A 19,091-nucleotide genomic window follows, 5' to 3' on the forward strand; every position below is an offset into this window, starting at 1 on the left:
GAAATGACTGAAATTAATTCTGAAGACAAAGCCCCATCAAAATGAGAAAGTGCACCAGCTTACACTAAATGAAAAAGCACTCATGTGGCATAAAGCAGATAGAATAAATCAGCTTTTAAAGGAGTAAAAATATTCAAAAGGAGAGCTGTTTGAAAACAAACAAAAAAGAAGTTAGAAGATGATGAAACTGCCAAAGTGAGGAATGGGCCAGGCCAGTGGCCCAGGAGGGTTTACCAGTTCTCTTGGGGCTGCCCTGCATCTCCTAAGCTGGAACCCTGCTCAGCCTGGGGATCCACCCAATCCACCAGCTGGTACCCTCAACTCTCAATGTGCGGGCAGAGGCCCACCCAGTGCACACCAACTCACCTGGCCTTGTAGACACCCAGCTCCAAAGTCCTTGTAGATTGGTCTTATGCTGCTTCGTCTGGAGAAAGGAGACTGGCAGCAGTCCAGGATGTTAAGACAGAGTTGAAGGGTCTGGGTGTGTCAGAGCTGACCCAGACATCCTCTTAGAGAAAGTGTAGAAAATAGAAACAGAATCAGGAACTGCTAGGACAACCACATGTGTATTATTTTTTACCAAGAAGACACACCCATTTTGAGTGCATGACCCCTAACAATTGTGTTGTCAGCAAGTTGGAAAGAGAAAGATGCTTGCCTTTAGGATAATATTAAACACCAAGAATTTACTGGCTGTTTTCCAGGGGCTTTTTTTTTTTTTTACCACGAAATCATGAATTTAGCAATGAGAGTTAAGAAAAGCTGGAGGAAGACACACACAGAGGTCTATTTTGCATTTCCAAAAAGATAGGTAAATCTGAAGTTAGTTGTTACTGAGGCTGGCTTGTGTCTGGTGCAAGTTCAGAATCTTTTGTGTTACTGGGAAATCTGTCAGCCAACAAGGATGTGGGGGGAAGACACACAGTGGGAATCTGTCAGAGAGTCTGGAAACACAGTCCTTACCTTTGAGGTGCTTCAACACTACCTGGGAGAATCAGACAGGAACACAGTGCAGTTCTTTTAGGGACAATTTACAAGCAAGACATTTCACAAGACAGAGAGCTATTTCATATCTCTTAGAGCCTGAGGAGTCATGTAAAAAACTTGCAAATGACTCTCCCCCAACAGTAAGCTGAGGACAGCAGCTCACTCACACCTATTTGTTAGATGAAGAGGCAAAGATGTGATACAGGAAGCAGCTTCAGGCACTGGCTCTCAAGCCAGCAGGTAGAGCAGGCACTGTCCTGTCTTGTCTGTTTCTCTGTTTTGCTTCTTGGCCCTGACCTCTCACTCTATGCTCATACCTCTGGGTGACATGCTTGTCAACCCCCAGTTTTACACCATTCCAGTCCATGATGAATTACACATGGGGTAACCTCCAGGAGACATCAACCTCATGGTCGAACCTCTCTGAGTCTTGCTGCTGCCTCTAGTTGAAGGATGTGGGTGCATCATTTATCTCCAGTCTTTCTGGGGTCTATTCCAGTGCCTGCTACTCAAGGACTCCATAATTAACATGCATAATGGATCGCGTGAAAGAAAGTTGCTCAGTCATGTCCAACTCTTTGAAACCCCATGGACTGAACAGTCCATGGAATTCTCCAGGCCAGGATACTGGAATGGGTAGCTTTTCCCTTCTCCAGGGGATCTTCTTCGAACCCAGGTCTCCCGCATTGCAAGCAGATTATTAACTGAGCTGGTCTCCCATAAATAAAGGTGTAACATCATCATCTCGCTCTCAAAATCCTCAGGCTGACTCTTTCATCCTGCCTGTTATCATAACATCTCTCCACTCTCTTGTAGGTATTTTAATTCATCTATAATGCTTCATGCACCGACTCTGTATCGGGTCACTGGCTTCGCTTTCTTCACACCTTTTCTCCTACTGTTTTGCACGCCTGGACCCCTTCCTCTCACCTGCCGCACCACCTTTTAAGTCCTATGACACCTTCTCCATAAACATGCTGTCCACCTCGGGATAGTCTTTTTTTCTCTTCTGAACATATAATTTGTGCCACTCCTGTGGCTTTTTGAATTCTAATTGGGTGTGTTCTGGGCAAGTTTTGAATTTTCTTTGCACCAGCACAGTAACTGACAAACAGTAAGAAATCAATAAAAGTGTTTGTTGAATAAATGAATAGCAGATTTGTACCCTGTCCCCCTCACTGTTAAGGGAAAATATTAGACGTTAGCAACCATATTTAATTTGCAGCAAAAGAGGAAGAAGAGATGCAAATAAGGGAGAGGGGCTTCATTGTTGCCCTTGATTTTGCCCACTTTCCCGTGCCATCCACACCACCCTCCATGTACCCTTCCTACTGCCCAAATGCCCATGCATTTGTGGATCCAGATACCCACTCTCCAAAACAAAACAAAACAAAACAATCTGCATCAGGACCGGCATTGTACTAGAGACAGCTAAGGACTAGGTGGGGGCTTCCTTAGTGGCTCAATGTTAAAGAATCTGCCTGCCAGTGCAGGAGACTCATGTTTGATCCCGGGGTGGGAAAGGTACCACGGAGGAGGAAATAGCAAACCACTCCAATTCTTGTCTGAAAAATCCCTTAGACAGAGGGGCCTACCGTGCTACAGTCCGTGGGGTCACAAAAGAGTCGGACATGACTTAGTCACTAAATGACAGCAACAGACTAGATGACAAGCATCAAACGAAATCATCGTAATGGGCTTTTCTGACCCCAACAACACATAAACCTCATTTTATTCTATTTTCTGCTTTTGAGTGAGCCATACCATCATCCCAGGCGGCATCCCAGTGAGTAATAATCCTCTCTCTCCATCATTTAGGGAGCCATGTCAGAGGACTGCTCTCCAGAAATCTCTGCATCTCCAAAAAACAGACAATGCACCAGTTAGATGCAAGTATGAAAGCACTTTGCTTCAGGGATAGTTTTATAATAAACAATGGGGACACTTGTTAAATATTTCTGATAGATAGAAGTTGAAAGGCAGATAATAATATGTTGCTACATAAATTTCACTGGTCCTAAGCGGTCATGAAAATAAATGGAATGTGTATATTAAGAAACCTTGTCAATGGTGATACTATACATTGGGGGTTTTTAATATAAATATAAAAAGGAGAAAAATAAAGCAGTGGTCCAATATGGTATGATTAATTAGGAATGTGGAGGGGGCAGAACTAAAAGGACTACTGTTACCTCATACTTGTGTGAGGATCACCTCCCACAAGCTGACATCCTGTCACGGAGGGACTTGTCCAATGTGTAAGGAATCAGGAATTTCAGTCTCAGGAGTCCTCAAGCCTCCTTGTCACTTAATTCAGAAGTCAGTGTGCTGCTGACAAAAGTCTTGCTCACTTCTTACCTTTGCAATTCACTAATTCAGCAATTGCTGACGTTTTTTTAGCGATTCATCTAAAATCCAGTTAAGACAAAACTATCACAATTTTAATGCACTAGAACCAGATCGAATTCCACAGCTTACGTGACAGCGAAAGTGTTAGTCATGTCTGACTCTTTGCAACCCCATGGACTGTAGCCCACCAGGCTCCTCTGTCCGTGGAATTTCCCAGGCAAGACTACTGGAGTGGGTAGCCATTCCCTTCTCCAGGGGATCTTCCTGACCCAGAGATCGAACCCGGGTCTCCCATATTGTAAGCAGATTCTTTACCATTTGACCCACCAGGGAAACTGCAGCTTATGACTCACATGAATCAAATGACCATCTGTTTTATTTGCTTCAGATTCTCTTGCTAGAATATTTTCAGGCAGAAACTTTGGAAAGTTCAGCTACTGTCATCCATTTGGTTGGTAGCAGGAGGACAACTGAAATCTCTATCTGTGCAGGTTTGAGAGGTCTCTGTATACACCAGGATGAAGTGAAGGGTCCATGCACTGCATTCATTGTCTTCAATGTTCTGACATTATGACAAAGTAGGATTTATCAGTGTGGATGGGAAAATTGAGGAGCATATTTTACTCATCCATCTGGCCCTCAAAGATGTCTTATTTTTTTATAATTTTATTTATTTATTTTGGCCTGTGCTGGGTCTTCACTGCTGCAGGGAAACTTCTTTAGTTACAGTACACCTGCTTCTCATTTGAAGAAGGCAATGGCACCCCACTCCAGTACTCTTGCCTGGAGAATCCCATGGACAGAGGAGCCTGGAAGGCTATAGTCCATGGGGTCGCTAAGAATTGGACATGACTGAGCGACTTCACTTTCGCTTTGCACTTTCATGCATTGGAGAAGGAAATGGCAACCCACTCCATGTTCTTGCCTGGAGAATCCCAGGGACAGAGGAGCCTGTTGGGCTGATGTCTATGAGGTCGCACAGAGTCGGACACGACTGACGCGACTTAGCAGCAGCTTCTCACTGTGGTGGCTTCTCTTGTAGTAGAGCATGGGCACCAGGGCACGCAGGCTCAGTGGTCGCAGTTCCTGGGCTCCAGAGCACGGGCTCAATAGTTGTGGTGCAAGGGCTTAGTTGCTCCATGGCATGTGGGATCTTCCTGACCCAGGGACCGAACCCATGTCTCCTACATAGGCAGGTGGATTCTTTACCTCTGAGCCACCAGGAAAGCCCCCATGGTGTAGGAAAATAGTCCATTAATTACAGGGCTCCAAGCAAGGAGAATGGGCAACTCATGCCCAAAAGACCTGAACTACCTGATTGTTTTCAAGGAAGGGTTTCTAAAGGGTCTGGGGATTGAAGGTTGCAGCTCGTGGACTTTCTTTTCATTGGGTGGTAGTAAGAAAACAGGGCAATGTTTCGGGAATCTTAATCCTTTGCCTTTCAGTTCCAGCAAGTCTGGAATCTATGAGCTTGTGGTGAGGGTGTAGTCACCACCTTCCAAGGGGGTGAGTTAGAATCCTAGTTTCTGCAGAACAACTCAAATATATGGATCAGATTACTATGGATATGCCTTGAAAAAGAATTAGGTCTCTGTTTTATAACTGAACTATTATCTAAGCTGTTAGCAACCTGTATCTGCACATTCCACAGGGAGTTTGGCTTCATTGCAATTCTCTGCTCCTTTACTTGGCTTCTCTCATGTCTGCACCCACCCCAGATACATTCTCTTATTAGACACCACATCCTCCCGGGAGGTGCCCTTGGCCTCCACTGACTATTGTGGTTCTCTTCCCACATATCAGCTGGAGAAGCTGTACCAAGCTTCCGGCTACTCATCTTCTGCCTCCCAAGGTGGTTGTGGAGACTTACACTGTTGAGGAAAGCTGGAAATATCCTAGAGAAATTCAAAATTAAAATAATTCTTCATCAGATGCATAGGTTTGACCATATGAATACTTGACACATTTTTCTCTCTGGTTAAAAATAGGAAAGAAAGTTGCCCTTTGTTAAATCAGAGGACAGAATTAAGAAACCCCAGAAAACAATTACATCAACCTATGTGGCCAGTTTTTAAAATATGATTTAGAAAGGAAAATATAAAGCTTCTTTGGGCTTAAATGTTATTTGTCTCCTTTAAGCTAACTCCCAACCTAGTGATTATGATGACTAAAATATATCTAACACAAAGGCATGAGATGGCAAAAACAATACAGACCAATTGTTGGTAATTCAGAAATAAGAAAAGGTCTCCAAGGATGGTTTTGAAAATACATGTTCTCTTGCCAAGGACGTAGACGTTAGCAAGAACGGACCATTTAGTCTTCTGGGGGGAGTGGGTGGGAAGGGATTTTGAGAACAGAGAGATGCAAGGCTGGAGCCCAAAGGTGGGAACTGCATTGAGAAATAATAGGTGTACAACATCCATCAAAGAAGACAATGGCACCCCACTCCAGCACTCTTGCCTGGAGAATCCCATGGATGGAGGAGCCTGGTGGGCTGCAGTCTATGAGGTCGCGAAGAGTCGGACTCGACTGAGCAACTTCACTTTCACTTTTCACTTTCATGCATTGGAGAAGGAAATGGCAACCCACTCCAGTGTTCTTGCCTGGAGAATCCCAGGCACGGTGGAGCCTGGTGGGCTGCCGTCTATGGGGTCGCACAGAGTCGGACATGACTGAAGCGACTTAGCAGCAGCAGCAGCAGCACAACGTCCATGAAATGTTTTCCAATAAACAGTTTCATGCAAGGACTAACAGTAAGCGTGGCCCCAGGCTCTGGGAGATGCCCAGCTCCTTGGAGTTAACTGCTCTCCTGTACTTATCTGGCACAAGAGGGTACCACCTAGAACATTTCTCACACTTATGTAAATGAGAAAATCACCTCCTTGGTGCTTTGGAAGCATTAATTCCTCCTCCTAGAAAAGCCAATTGACCCATAAGAAAAACTGCATTCACATTTCTTTTCTGTGGATATAGAAAACCAAGATCTGTGGAAGTATAGGTTTTTCTTACCTAGTCCCTGTATTTTCCAAACTGCTTCACGTTTCTGGTTATGTATGAAAATTTGAGGTTGACCATCATAACTATTGAGCTTAAGAGGCAAAATCCTTATAAGAGACTTCACTAGACACGCAAGTGAATTGTCTAATAGGGCCTCAAACATCTCTCTTGAATTTTTGGAACTATATCATATACAGATCATTTCTAAGTATGAGTAGAAGAGTAAGGGGAAACATGTTAATTATAAAGATTTTCTTAAGATTATTTTATTCAAACAAGATTTGCTGAAAACAGCTTCTATTAGGAAATTTATTTAATATGATTGAAATTTCCAGGAGTTAATTTTCATCCCAGTCTTTTGCTATAATAACACTGCAGATTTTCTTTATGCCACAAAGAAGCATCTTTATGTTATAAAAGATAACATGTTTTTCATGCAATGTATAGACTTTATTATGCATTTTTTTTTAAATCCCTTTGGGCCAGATTCTAATATAATTTCAGAAGAAAATTCCTATTGAAGTTGACTGAATTCCAATGTAAATTGAAAGCAATCAAAGTTTATCAAAGGAATTTTGCGGTAGAGTCATTCTGGAAATGAATCCAGACCAAAAGGGAATGACACAAGCGTATACAGGTCTTTGGAGCAGCGCTAAGAAATTCCTTAATTTTATTGACTCACTAAAACTACAGTGTTGCATTGGATGGTAGATGTGTAAAAGCCTTACAAGGTCAGTCATTCATGCAGATTCATTGAAGTTTTAGAAATTGAAAAGTTTCTTAAAACTCAATAGCATCATCCCCAAATGGGTATTCCTATATAACCAGAATTAGAAAATTTCTAGTATACTTTATTAAAGTGTAATATAAGTCAAATACAACATAAAGTTTCCAATAAAACTTTTTCTTCCATGTTGTTATTATTCTTAAAAAAAAAGAAAAAGAAAAACCCATGTGAAGGGTCATGTGTCACACCACATGACCTGAGTGTCAGTTGCCAGGGTCACACAGAAGTGGCACAGGAGAGACTTCCTGCTGGTCCAGTGGTTAAGAGTCCATGTTCCACGGCAGGGGATGTGCTTCCGTTCCTGGTCAGGGGACCAAGATCCCACATCTAGCCCTGACTGGTGAATAACACTGCAGGGACGACTAGAACAGTGTGCCCCAACTAAAGAAGACCTTGAGCACCGCAATGAAGACCCAACACTGCCAAAAATTAAAAAAAAAAAAAAAGTAGCAGAAGAAAACACCTCTAAACAAAGGAGGGAATGCAGCAAGAGGAACAAATGTTTCTGTGAGCCTCTCTTTAGGGATTGTGTTACATCATTGATGTAGAATGTCTCATCTTTTACATAATACTCTACACTATGATACAAATAATATTCTGTATGAAAAAAAGTAGAGGTTGCTTTTTATCATAGCGATATCTGCTATATTAATATACTCTAACAGAAGTGCATGCATTCTGAGGAAAATGAGGTTTCTGGGGTGCCTCTTCATGCACATGCTATCTTGAGGCACAGTCTTGTAGAGGTCAGACTTGAAAGTCATTAATCAGCACATACTAATTAATTGCTCTTAATTAAATAGAAAAATAAAATGGAGAAAATTTCAGAGTAAGTAATAAACACAGTAGGTTAATGACTATTATTGTTATGTCAACTTCACTTTCAAGAAACTTTAAGGTATCCAAAAGCATGAGTCTACCCCAATCACAATGATGGTATTTGACACACAATTTTGCTTACTCAAGTGAAAATTCCAAAAGGAACTTGACAGCCTAAGCTTTTGAGTAATGTACCATCTTAGATGACAGAGCATTATAGCCAGAATGGCCACATGAGAAGCTCCACAGACCTGCTTCCCAGTGATATAACCATACCTGACAATTTTTTTAAAAAGTGAGGGGAGAACTTCCCTAGTGGTCCAGTGATTAAGATTTTGCCTTTCAATGCAGGAGGTGCAGGTTCAATCCCTGGTCAGGAAGCTAAGATCCCACATGCCTCATGGGCAAAAACAAAAACATTTAAAAAAAAAGAAGAAAGAAACAATATTGTTGCAAATTCAGTAGAAACTTCAAAAATAGTCCAGAAGAAAAACTTTAATTAAAAAAAAAAAAAGGAGAAGAAATGCAAAGTGTCCAGAAATTTTCCTAAGGACATGCAACAAATGGAGAAAAATGTATTCAAGAAAACTCTCCTGAATCTCAGTAAGATTATTTGGAATCTGAGCCATAAACACACTCATTCCAGTTTAGTAGGATTAAATACCCATTTTAGGTGGGTATGGCCAGGAAGATGGGGTTCCTTCTTCCCTCAAACCTCAATCAAAGGATCCTTAAAAGGTTTACAGAGGCTAAGTTTCAAGAGCCCCTAAGCCCCCTTCCTCCACCCAACCCCCACTCACAGAGCAGAGGTTTTCCACCCAGAGGCAGACTGAGAATACCAGGACCTTGCTCACCTTAACCTCAGCTTATTCATAGGGTGGAAGTTTCATGCTGGGCGAGACAAGCCACAAAAACCAGAGGCTTCGCCTGACCCAGAACACTGCTTGAAAAGCAGGAGAGTCAATCCACAAGATGCAAACCACTATCCCACCCACAGCTCCAGAGCTATGACTCCACTGCCCAAGTCTCCACCATGAACCATCTTGGCTTCCATTTTCAGGGATATTTGGTGTGATTTTTTTTTATTTGCATTTAATGCTTTTCATTATTACAACCTCCACCCAACACATCTAAAATCTCTCAACACATACTTCCTAATTCCATCTGTATTATTTCTAACTTTGATATTTTGTATCATGAAATCCCTCAAAATTGGGTCTATGTTACTGAAGTCATTAGTTTTACAAGAATAATTATAATGACGACTAATAACATGTACTAAGTACTAGCTTTGTGCCAGGCACTCTACTGCTTTACATAAATTATCTCGTTCTGCCACATCTAATCGCATCTAAGCATACGCTTAAATTTGCCAGTAGCACTTAATATTAATTAAAATAAAGATATTGATCATCTTCGAAAGAAATATCTCAATATACTGATGTGAAACCTATAGAATAAAATATTTTAAAGACATAAAATGTACACCACTTAATTATTATGCCATACTATTAAATTTATGTTTCTATTATGGAAAATAAAGCTATAAAATAAAAATAAAGTATCTGCTTTTTATCCAATTTATTTCTTACACCTTTCTCAAATTTCTAGAAACCACAGCTTCTCATATGTCAAGTACGATTAGATTCGTATATTCAATTAAATCGTCTAAGAAAGTAATATATAAAGTAAGTACTTGCATTAACTCCCAAATTATGTTTTATAACAAATCACCCTGACATTAATCATGGTATGAGGGTTGAAAAGTAACACAGGATAAGATTTTTACTAATCCTTCACATTCCATTTTGAAGCTGTATGCTGCTCTTGATCAGAACTTTCATTTTATTATCAAGAATTACATTATTCTCCGAATGAGTGAATTTTCTGTTGGAGACAGGAAATGAAGGACTGCAAATGCTGGAAATGTATTTTTCCTGTCTCAGTGTTAATACATGATATATATGCATTCATATTAACAATAACTCTGAAAACTAGTTTCATTTCCTCTACACATAAGCAATAAACAGTAAGTGCAAAAATGTGAATACTAGCAGCAGTGATGTGGATACAGAATATGGGGCTCCATTTGAATGTACAGCCATTTCTAACATTTCATTAGAGCTCATGTACAGGCAACTGTCGCAGATGTCCATCACAGTTGGCTTAGACGAAGAAAACAATGCAGGCTCTGAGGATAAACCGAAGCTGCAGCTCAAAGTTTCCGTTTCTTATCCAAGAACACCATAGGACCATTGTCTTCCTCCTTCAAGGCAAAAAAAAAGGAGTCAATTACGTTACTGATATTCTTCCACAGCAAACTGAAAAGTCTTTTCTACAGTCCAACAGGAGACAGCAACAACGAGAAGTTTTGTAAGAAAATGTGGAAATTTCAAAAATATCTTCATGCTCATGTCTGTCACCTCTGCAATTTTTCCACATTTCTTTCTTTGACAGAATCTATTAATGCAAAATTTCATAGAAACATGTATTTTCAAGCCAAATAAATGAATGCTTGAACTGTTTTCTAAATAAAAAATGTGTATGTCATGCAAAATAATAAATAAAGCTTTTAGTTGTTGTCATTAATTTTGGGTGTAATAATGGCAGGTGGTAACTAAGCACAAAGACCACTTTTTCCTAGTCCCCAAATTCTATTGAATAAATGAAGAAATAATAAATACAGAATAACACAGGAAACAAGTAGACATTTTGAGATAACTAAGAGTCTTCTCATTTAGAAAATAATATCAGCTAAGATTTTCATTCAATACATCTACTCGTGTTACAACAGATGGGCTGGGGAAACACAACTGGTTCATACAGTTGTTGAATATGAACTAGTCCAGTTTTTTGGGCAACAAATATCTATTAAAATTATGCATATACTTTTCACCCAGAATTACACTTCTTGAAACTTATGATAGAGATACAATCACCTAATTATATAAAAATTTATGTGTAAGAACATTCACTGTAGGAAAAAAAACTAGAGAAAAACTACGCAATTTCCTTTTTTAATAAACTATGATACAATACTTTAAAATTGTTCATACATGATACATGTATGGATTTCCTTGTATATATGTACATACACATGACCACACATGTATGTATATATTCACATCAGTTCAGTTCACTTCAATCGTTCAGTGGTGTTCGACTCTTTGTGACCCCATGAACCTCAGCATGCCAGGCCTCTGTGTCCATCACCAACTCCGGGAGTCCACCCAAACCCATGTCCATTGAGTCGGTGATGCCATCCAACCATCTCATCCTCTGTCATCCCCTTCTCCTTCTGCCCTCAATCCCTCCCAGCATCAGGGTCTTTTCAAATGAATCAGCTCTTCGCATCAGGTGGCCAAAGTATTGGAGTTTCAGCTTCAACATCAGTCCTACCAATGAACACCCAGGACTGATCTCCCTTAAGATGGACTGGTTGGATCTTCTTGCAGTCTAAGGGACTCTCAAGAGTCCTCTCCAACACCACAGTTTAAAAGCATCAATTCTTCGGCGCTCGGCTTTCTTTATATTTCAACTATCACATCCATACATGACCGCTGGAAAAATCATAGCCTTGACTAGACGGACCTTTGTTGGCAAAGTAATGTCTCTGCTTTTTAAGATGCTGTCTAGGTTGGTCGTAACTTTCCTTCCAAGGAGTAAGCGTCTTTTAATTTCATGGCTGCAGTCACCATCTGCAGTGATTTTGGAGCCCAGAAAAATAAAGTCAGCCACTGTTTCCACTGTTTCCCCATCTATTTCCCATGAAGTGATAGGACCAGACGCCATGATCTTAGTTTTCCAAATGTTGAGCTTTAAGCCAACTTTTTCACTCTCTTCTTTCACTTTCATCAAGAGGCTCTCTAGTTCTTCTTCACTTTTTGCCATAAGGGTGGTGTCATCTGCATATCTGAGGTTATTGATATTTCTCCCAGCAATCTTGATTCCAGCTTGTGCTTCCTCCAGCCCAATGTTTCTCATGATGTACTCCACATATAAGTTAAATAAGCAGAGTGACAATATATAGCCTTGATGTACTCCTTTTCCTATTTGGAACCAGTCTGTTGTTCTATGTCCAGTTCTAACTGTTGCTTCCTGACCTGCATATAGGTTTCTCAAGAGGCAGGTCAGGTGGTCTGGTATTCCCTATATAGAACAATTTATTAGAAAACATTAATAATGCTAGGGTATATATTTCCAAATTAAATTTCAAATAAGATAGTGAGCCATGATCAAATATTTTAAGATTATGCCTCAAAGATATGATTTTGAAGGTAAAATAGGATGCTGTTTATATATGCATTTGACAACTATAACCCAACAAATTATAAATCAAAGTGACTGACATAAAACTAACTGATGATCCACATTGTCAAGCCTCAGAATTTTAGAGCTTTTTAAAGGAAGCCTAAAGGTCAGCATGCATGAATTTTTTGAAAAAGGAAAATAAACTGTAGGCCCCCCTGCCACTTGCTCAAATATGTTTCACATAACTCTGGAAGTTAGGTGGGAAAAAATGGATCTATAGTCAAAAAAACAGTGAAAACTCTAATCAAATTGAGTAAAACATGATTCTTTCATACAAAATCATCTGTCTCTAATACACTAATGTGCATTGTTAATCTCCAAAAGGAAAATATCATATTCAGGATTCCCCAAATGTACAGGAACAGTCACCTCTTGATTTAACAAACACCTTGAGGGAACACTGCTCTGCAGAACACATTTGGGAAAGGGTGTTCTAGAGGTGGAGATTCCAAGTTTATGAAAGTAATTCAATTTCATTTTAAGAATATATCCAATTATTCTAAAAATTAAGCTGTGTGCGCTGTGCTTAATCACTCAGTTGTGTCCAATTCTTTGCAATTCCATGGACTGTAGCCCATCAGGCTCCTCTGTCCATGGGGATTCTCCAGGCAAGAATAATGGAGTGGGTTGCCGTTCCCTCCTCCAAGGGATATTCCCAACTCAAGAGATCAAACCTGGGTTTCCTGCATTGCAGGTAGATTCTTTACCATCTGAGCCATGAGGGAAGCAAAAAAATTAAGCTACCATGGTCCAAAACATCAATTAGACAAAAGACAGATAGACAGATCCTCTTTTCCTTCTGTCAGCCACCACCCCTCTACACACACACACACACACACACACACACATCACACACACACACCACACACACACATCACACACTGTAAACCCTTCCCTTCAACCTCCCAATACAGGATAGAGCAATTTTGGTTGGATCAATATTCAATTTCTTTTATTGTGATGATGTAAATATTATCCGGCTTCCCAGGTGGTGTTATGGTAAAGAACCCACCTGAGAATGCAGGAGACATAAAAGACGCAGGTTTGATCCCTGGGTTGGGAAAATTCTCTGGAGGAGGGAATTCAAACCCACTCCAGTTTACAGAGAAGCCTGGCAGGCTACAGTCCACAGGGTCGCAAAGAGTCGGATACCACTGAAGTAACTTAGCAAACACGGAAATATTATTCAGAGCTGAACTACCAGTATTAATATATCATTCATTTTCCTTTCTTGCACAACTTTTTGTTTTCTCTGGAATGAATCGTTATCTCAAGCTTTCCTCACCTAAGTACTCAATCCCAAATTGCCTACAATTGTCTGACTCTCCTCTCAAGAAGTTAAGACATATCATGCAGTTTATCAACTCTGTATTTCTGGAGGAAGCTCTTCTAGAACCTTCTCGCCTGCTAATATCCAGACTCACACCCTCCACGCTGGCCACCTCACTTCACCATCACTCTGGGGATCTCCTGTTTCCTGGATCCCACATCTGTTTTCTTGGATTACTTTGGTCAAGCACATCTGCTGTTTGAGTAGACGTCTTCCTGCCAGGGTACTGACGGATGAGTAGGGGAGGAGGTGCACAATAAAGATGTTACTTAATCCCCCAGTCTTCAGAAAGGTTTCCCAACCCTCAATCGAGCCTCAGTGCTCTAAGAGAGGAACTCTCCCTTCATCACAGCATAAGGACTTACGGGGATTCACCACAGATTAGAAGGGCTCCTAGAGATGTAACTGCTTCTCCAACAGCTACTAACAAGTCCGGATGATTTGAGCCTCCTTCAACTTCTAGACACATCCGTTGCCACCAATTCCTGGGACTTTGAGAGATACTGTCATGTAAACAGCCTTGTTCCTTGTGTGTGATAAATCCATTCCCACACAGCCACCTGCTTCCAAAATACCGTTCCTGCCGTCTCTTCTTTTGTTTTCTCTATTCTTGTAAGTTTTGACACTTTAAAAAAAAAAAAAAACTCTTTCCTGTTATTTTAACACACTTCATGGTGGAAACAAAACTAAAGGCCTTTCTATTTAATGGATTAGCATGATTTGATACATAAGCTCCTTTTTATGCATTTGTATATTTTCTGCTGCTGCTGCTGCTAAGTCGCTTCAGTCGTGTCTGACTCTGTGCAACCCCATAGACAGCAGCCCAACAGGCTCCCCCGTCCCTGGGATTCTCCAGGCAAGAACACTGGAGTGGGTTGCCATTTCCTTCTCCAATGCATGAAAGTGAAAGTGAAAGTGAAGTCAGTCGTGTCCGACTCTTCACGACCCCATGGACTGCACCCTACTAGGCCCCTCCATCCATGGGATTTTCCAGGCAAGAGTACTGGAGTCGGGTGCCATCACCTTCTCCATGTATATTTTCTAAACTTTCTCTAATAATTCTATCATTTGGTAATCAGAACATAAATTTACTTGCAGGGAAGGAAAGGTGACACAGATGTACAGAATGGACTTGTGGACACAGTGGGGAAGGGAGAGAGTGGGACAAATGGAGAAATAGCATCAACATATATACGCTGTCATGTGTAAAGCGGATAGCTGGTGAGAAGTTGCTATGAAACACAGGGAGCTCAGCTCTGTGCTCTGTGATCACCTAGAGAGCTGGGATGGGGGAAGGAGAGGGAGGCTCAACTGGAGGGGGATATATATATAATTATGGCTGATTCATGTTGTTGTATGACAGAAACCAACACAATATTGTAAAAAAAATTTTTTTTAATTTATCTGGTATAATAATCTAAAGAAATGACATTTGGAATATACAAAGGTAATCAGGCTGACTTTCTCCCTCCTTAGGACTTCTTCCAAATACTCATTTATCTATATATAAATAATAAGAAAGTTTAACTATAAAAGGAAATTTTCTATTACCCAATGATCATTGTTCATAATGAGACCTTGAAGTAAGGCCATAATCTTAAGAAGTCTTCTAAATCATCAGCTATTTCAATATAATTATAACAGATGCTATCTTTCATGTGACTATTTCTGAACCTTAAATTACCTTCTATGAAGACACCCTAGGGAATGAGCGCAAATCAAATTACCATTGAAGAACTTCCTGAAAAGCTCTCAAAAATAAAAAAGCACATGTGCACGCGTGTCCTTCTTAGAAGTTGCAGAGTTGCTTGGCTGACCTTTGTTCCAAGGAGTTTGGTTCAGCCAATTGATAACCCACTGCCGTGTCCCTCTTTAAGTAAGATAATTCAGTAAAAAATCTCCAAAAGCAGAGAGTCTTTATACTACAATAAAAAATATTAAAGAATTTTTTTAAAAGAACGAATTAGACTCAGAGATATCAGTAACTTTGTCAAGGTCACACAGCTAACTGGTGGTGGAGTCAGAATGGTACCCAAGCCATCCATCCACCGCTGTGCCACCGGGGGCCTCCACTTTCAACCCAGTGCTCGTCACTGAGAGGAGGGTTTGAGAGACACTTGTTGCTTCATTCTTTTGTGTATTATTTGAATTTTCTGCCGCGAACATGTATTCTATTTAGAGACACAGGGACAAAGAACAGAAAGAAAATCAAAGAGTGACTCTTGCCACAGAAATTTCAATAGGTAATGGAGATGAACACATTTCAAGACAGTGAGGAGTAAAAAAGGAGATGAGAAAGGGGTGAAAAGTATAAAGTGACTGATTTTTAAAAGGGCAAAAACACCTTGAACCCATGATGCAAGCATAAATTAGCCTAACACTTAGGGGATATTGGGGCTTCCCAGGTGGCACTATTGGTAAAGAATCCGCTTGCCAATTCAGGAGACACAAGAGACGTGGGTTCAGTCCTTGGGTTGGGAAGATTCCCTGGAGAAGAGAATGGCAACCCACTCCAGTATCTTGCCTGGGAAATCCCATGGACAGAGGAGCCTGGCTGCCTACAGTCCATGGGGTCACAAAGAGTCAGACACGACTGAGTGACTGAGCACCAACTGGGGATATTAGCAATGTGATACCAAAAATGAAAGCTTGGATGTCCTTTTTCCCTAGAAATCTCAATCCTAGGAACCTATCTAAAGAGATAAGGAAGGACTTCCCTGGTGGTCCAGTGGTCAAGACTCTACCTTCTAATGTATAAAGCACAGGTTCAATCCCCCCTGGTCAAGAAGCTAAGATCCCACATGCTTTGTGGTGCAGCCAATAAATAAATTAATAAATTTTTTTAAAAGAGAGATAAGGAGGCAAAGATATGCAAGGATTATCTGCCCTTTGTTATTTGAAATGTGCAGTGAAAAGAGCTCAGGGTTTGCAGTGAAACCCACCTGGATGTGAACCTTGGGTTTGCAGTGTACTGTCTGTGACCTGAGCAAGTTACTCAACCCCTCTGACTTAGGGTCTTTATTTCTAAAATGGAAATGAAAGAACACGACTCACGAGATCAATGTGAGGATTAAATGAGATAAAATATAGCCCAGGGTCTGAAACACAAAACAGCGTTCATTCTTTCCTGTCATCGCTCACTAGAATGTGTTACTTAGAATGAAGGTGTAGGGTTTCTCTGGTGGTTCATGGTAAAAAAATCTGCCTGCCAGTGCAGGGGACATGGGTTCCATCCCTGGTCCAGGAAGATCCCACGTGCTGCTGAGCGACTCAGCCTGTGTGCCACAAGTACTAAGCTTGTGCTCCAGAGACTGGGAGCCGCAAGTACTGACACCCACACACCTAGAGACCGTGCTCCGCAACAAGAGAAGCTGCCGCAAGAAGCCTGTAAACTGCAACAAAGACCCAGCACAGTCAAAATAAAATAATAAACACATTTTTAAACTTTAACCAAAACTCAAGAACACATCAGGTTGCTTTGTATATTGCATACATATTATTGTTTAACTGCTAAGTCATATCCAACTCTTCTGCACCAAAGTATCATAAACCACTAAACTTAGCTTTTAAAGTTCTTCCCAAGCCAATCTACCTTATGCTTTTTTGACACTTTCTCAATCTCAATTAGCACTCAACTCATTAACAAAACTGTTTTATACACAACAGTGAGTCACATTTTTCTTCCTTCTTCCCTAATCCCAAGTGTGTTGTAAGGGTGATTGAGTATCTAATTACTTCTTAATTGAATGCACATATTACACATTTTTCACTAGGTTCAAGTTTAATGCTTTCAGTCCAGAAATCAAAGTCAATGAAATTAAGCTGAATTGGGATTTGAGCAACTATTTTAAGGAGAAGGTTTGTATTATGTCTAATTATAAGTAAATGTGGATTTTAGCATTATTTCCTATGGAAATATTTCAGGTCCAGAAATGTGCCATAAATGACTAATTTAGATGATTAATAACACTGTTATTCATATTTATAATCTTTTATTCCTCATTACAGTGATTTTATTGCTGGGACCCACTAAATATAATTATTATTGAAATAAAAGATACCATTAGAGAACCATTGGTTGTACCCTGACTAAAATTAGAATCAACATTCATTCGTGTTTGTGAAAAATTACATGAGTTTCTCTGTACCATAAAGGTTACTGGAAATCTCACATGCTGCTAACACAAGAAAAACATAAATCTTGGAATACATTCATCAAAAATATTCATTTATGGTAAACCATAAAAAATATTACTATCAAAATGGTGCTCCAATTCAGTTCATACTTTACCAGGAGACTATTTCTTGAGGTTTTTTGTTTTTATTTTTCCTTTTGCATTATGCAGGAGTTAAAATAAAAAACCTCTGAAGTAGTTATCTCATACAATGAAGGTTTGTTTGCTTGTTCCTAGATATGGAAATCAACCATCTGTAATAATTTAGCTGAAGGCCTCTTCAGGCAGAAGACTAGATTAAATAACTTTCTGAGATCCAATTCAACTCCATGCTTCTAAGATGTCTTTGAAAATATATTCTACAGACAAGCCCTCAAAACTTATGAGTTTCTAACCACTAAAAGTATAAGAATTCAGAAATTGTGCAGGCATTTAAAGAAGCAATGTAATAGAAAATTTGTTTTTTTTTTCAGTCGATAAGCCGTGTCTGTTTTCGACCCCACAGACTTCCCTGTCACCATCTCCCAGAGTTTATTCAAACTCATGTCCATTGAGTCTGTGATGCCATCCAAGCATCTCATATTCTGTCATTCCCTTGTCCTCCTGCCTTCAATCTTTCCCAGCATCAGCGTCTTTTCCGAAGAGTTGGCTCTTTGCATTAGGTGACCAAAGTACTGGAGCTTCAGCTTCAGCATCAGTTCTTCCAATAAATATTCAGGGTTGATTTCCTTTAGGATTGACTGGTTTGGTCGCCTTGCAATCCAAGGGACTCTCAAGAGTCTTCTCCAGAGCCACAGTTCAAAATCATCAATTGTTCAGCACTCAGCTTGCTTTATGGTCCAGCTCTCACATCTGTAAATGAATACTGGAAAAATCACAGCTTTGACTATACAGACATGATAGAAAATAGACTCATCCAAAACCAAAATGGTTTTATTAGTTTAACAATTAATTTATTCTGAGAATGGTATTGCTGTGCTTAATCGCTCAGTCGTGTCCGACTCTTTGGACCTCATGGACTGTAGCCCATCAGGATCCTCTGTCCATGGGGATTCTCTGGGCAAGAATACTAGAGTTAAGTTGCCATGCCCTCCTCCAGGAGATCTTCCCAACCCAGGGATCAAACCCAGGTCTCCCACATTGCAGGTGGATTCTTAACCATCTGAGCTGCCAGGGAAGCCCATTAATACTGGAGTGGGTAGCCTATCCCTTCTTCAGGGGATCTTCCCCACCCAGGGATTGAACCAGGGTCTCCTGCAATGCAGATGGTTTCTTTATCAGCTGAGCTACCAGGGAAGCCTGAGAATGATATTACATAGTGTCAAATCTCTTG

At 40.4% G+C, this 19,091-nt stretch overlaps 1 protein-coding gene across 4 annotated transcripts in view; it reads right to left on the reverse strand.

The window, feature by feature from the left end:
* Nucleotides 1-9,506: 9,506 nt before the first annotated feature.
* The window catches only part of CA8 (carbonic anhydrase 8), an 82,030-nt gene continuing 72,445 nt past the window's right edge, over nucleotides 9,507-19,091 (reverse strand). For 2 of the 4 annotated variants that reach the window (XM_059893226.1, XM_025001552.2), the window contains exon 9: nucleotides 14,965-18,623. The gene's annotated coding sequence lies outside the window, so the exon portion shown is untranslated. 4 annotated transcript variants of the gene reach the window in all.

This window comes from Bos taurus, chromosome 14, assembly GCF_002263795.3.
Source record: "Bos taurus isolate L1 Dominette 01449 registration number 42190680 breed Hereford chromosome 14, ARS-UCD2.0, whole genome shotgun sequence".
Taxonomy (NCBI): domain Eukaryota; kingdom Metazoa; phylum Chordata; class Mammalia; order Artiodactyla; family Bovidae; genus Bos; species Bos taurus.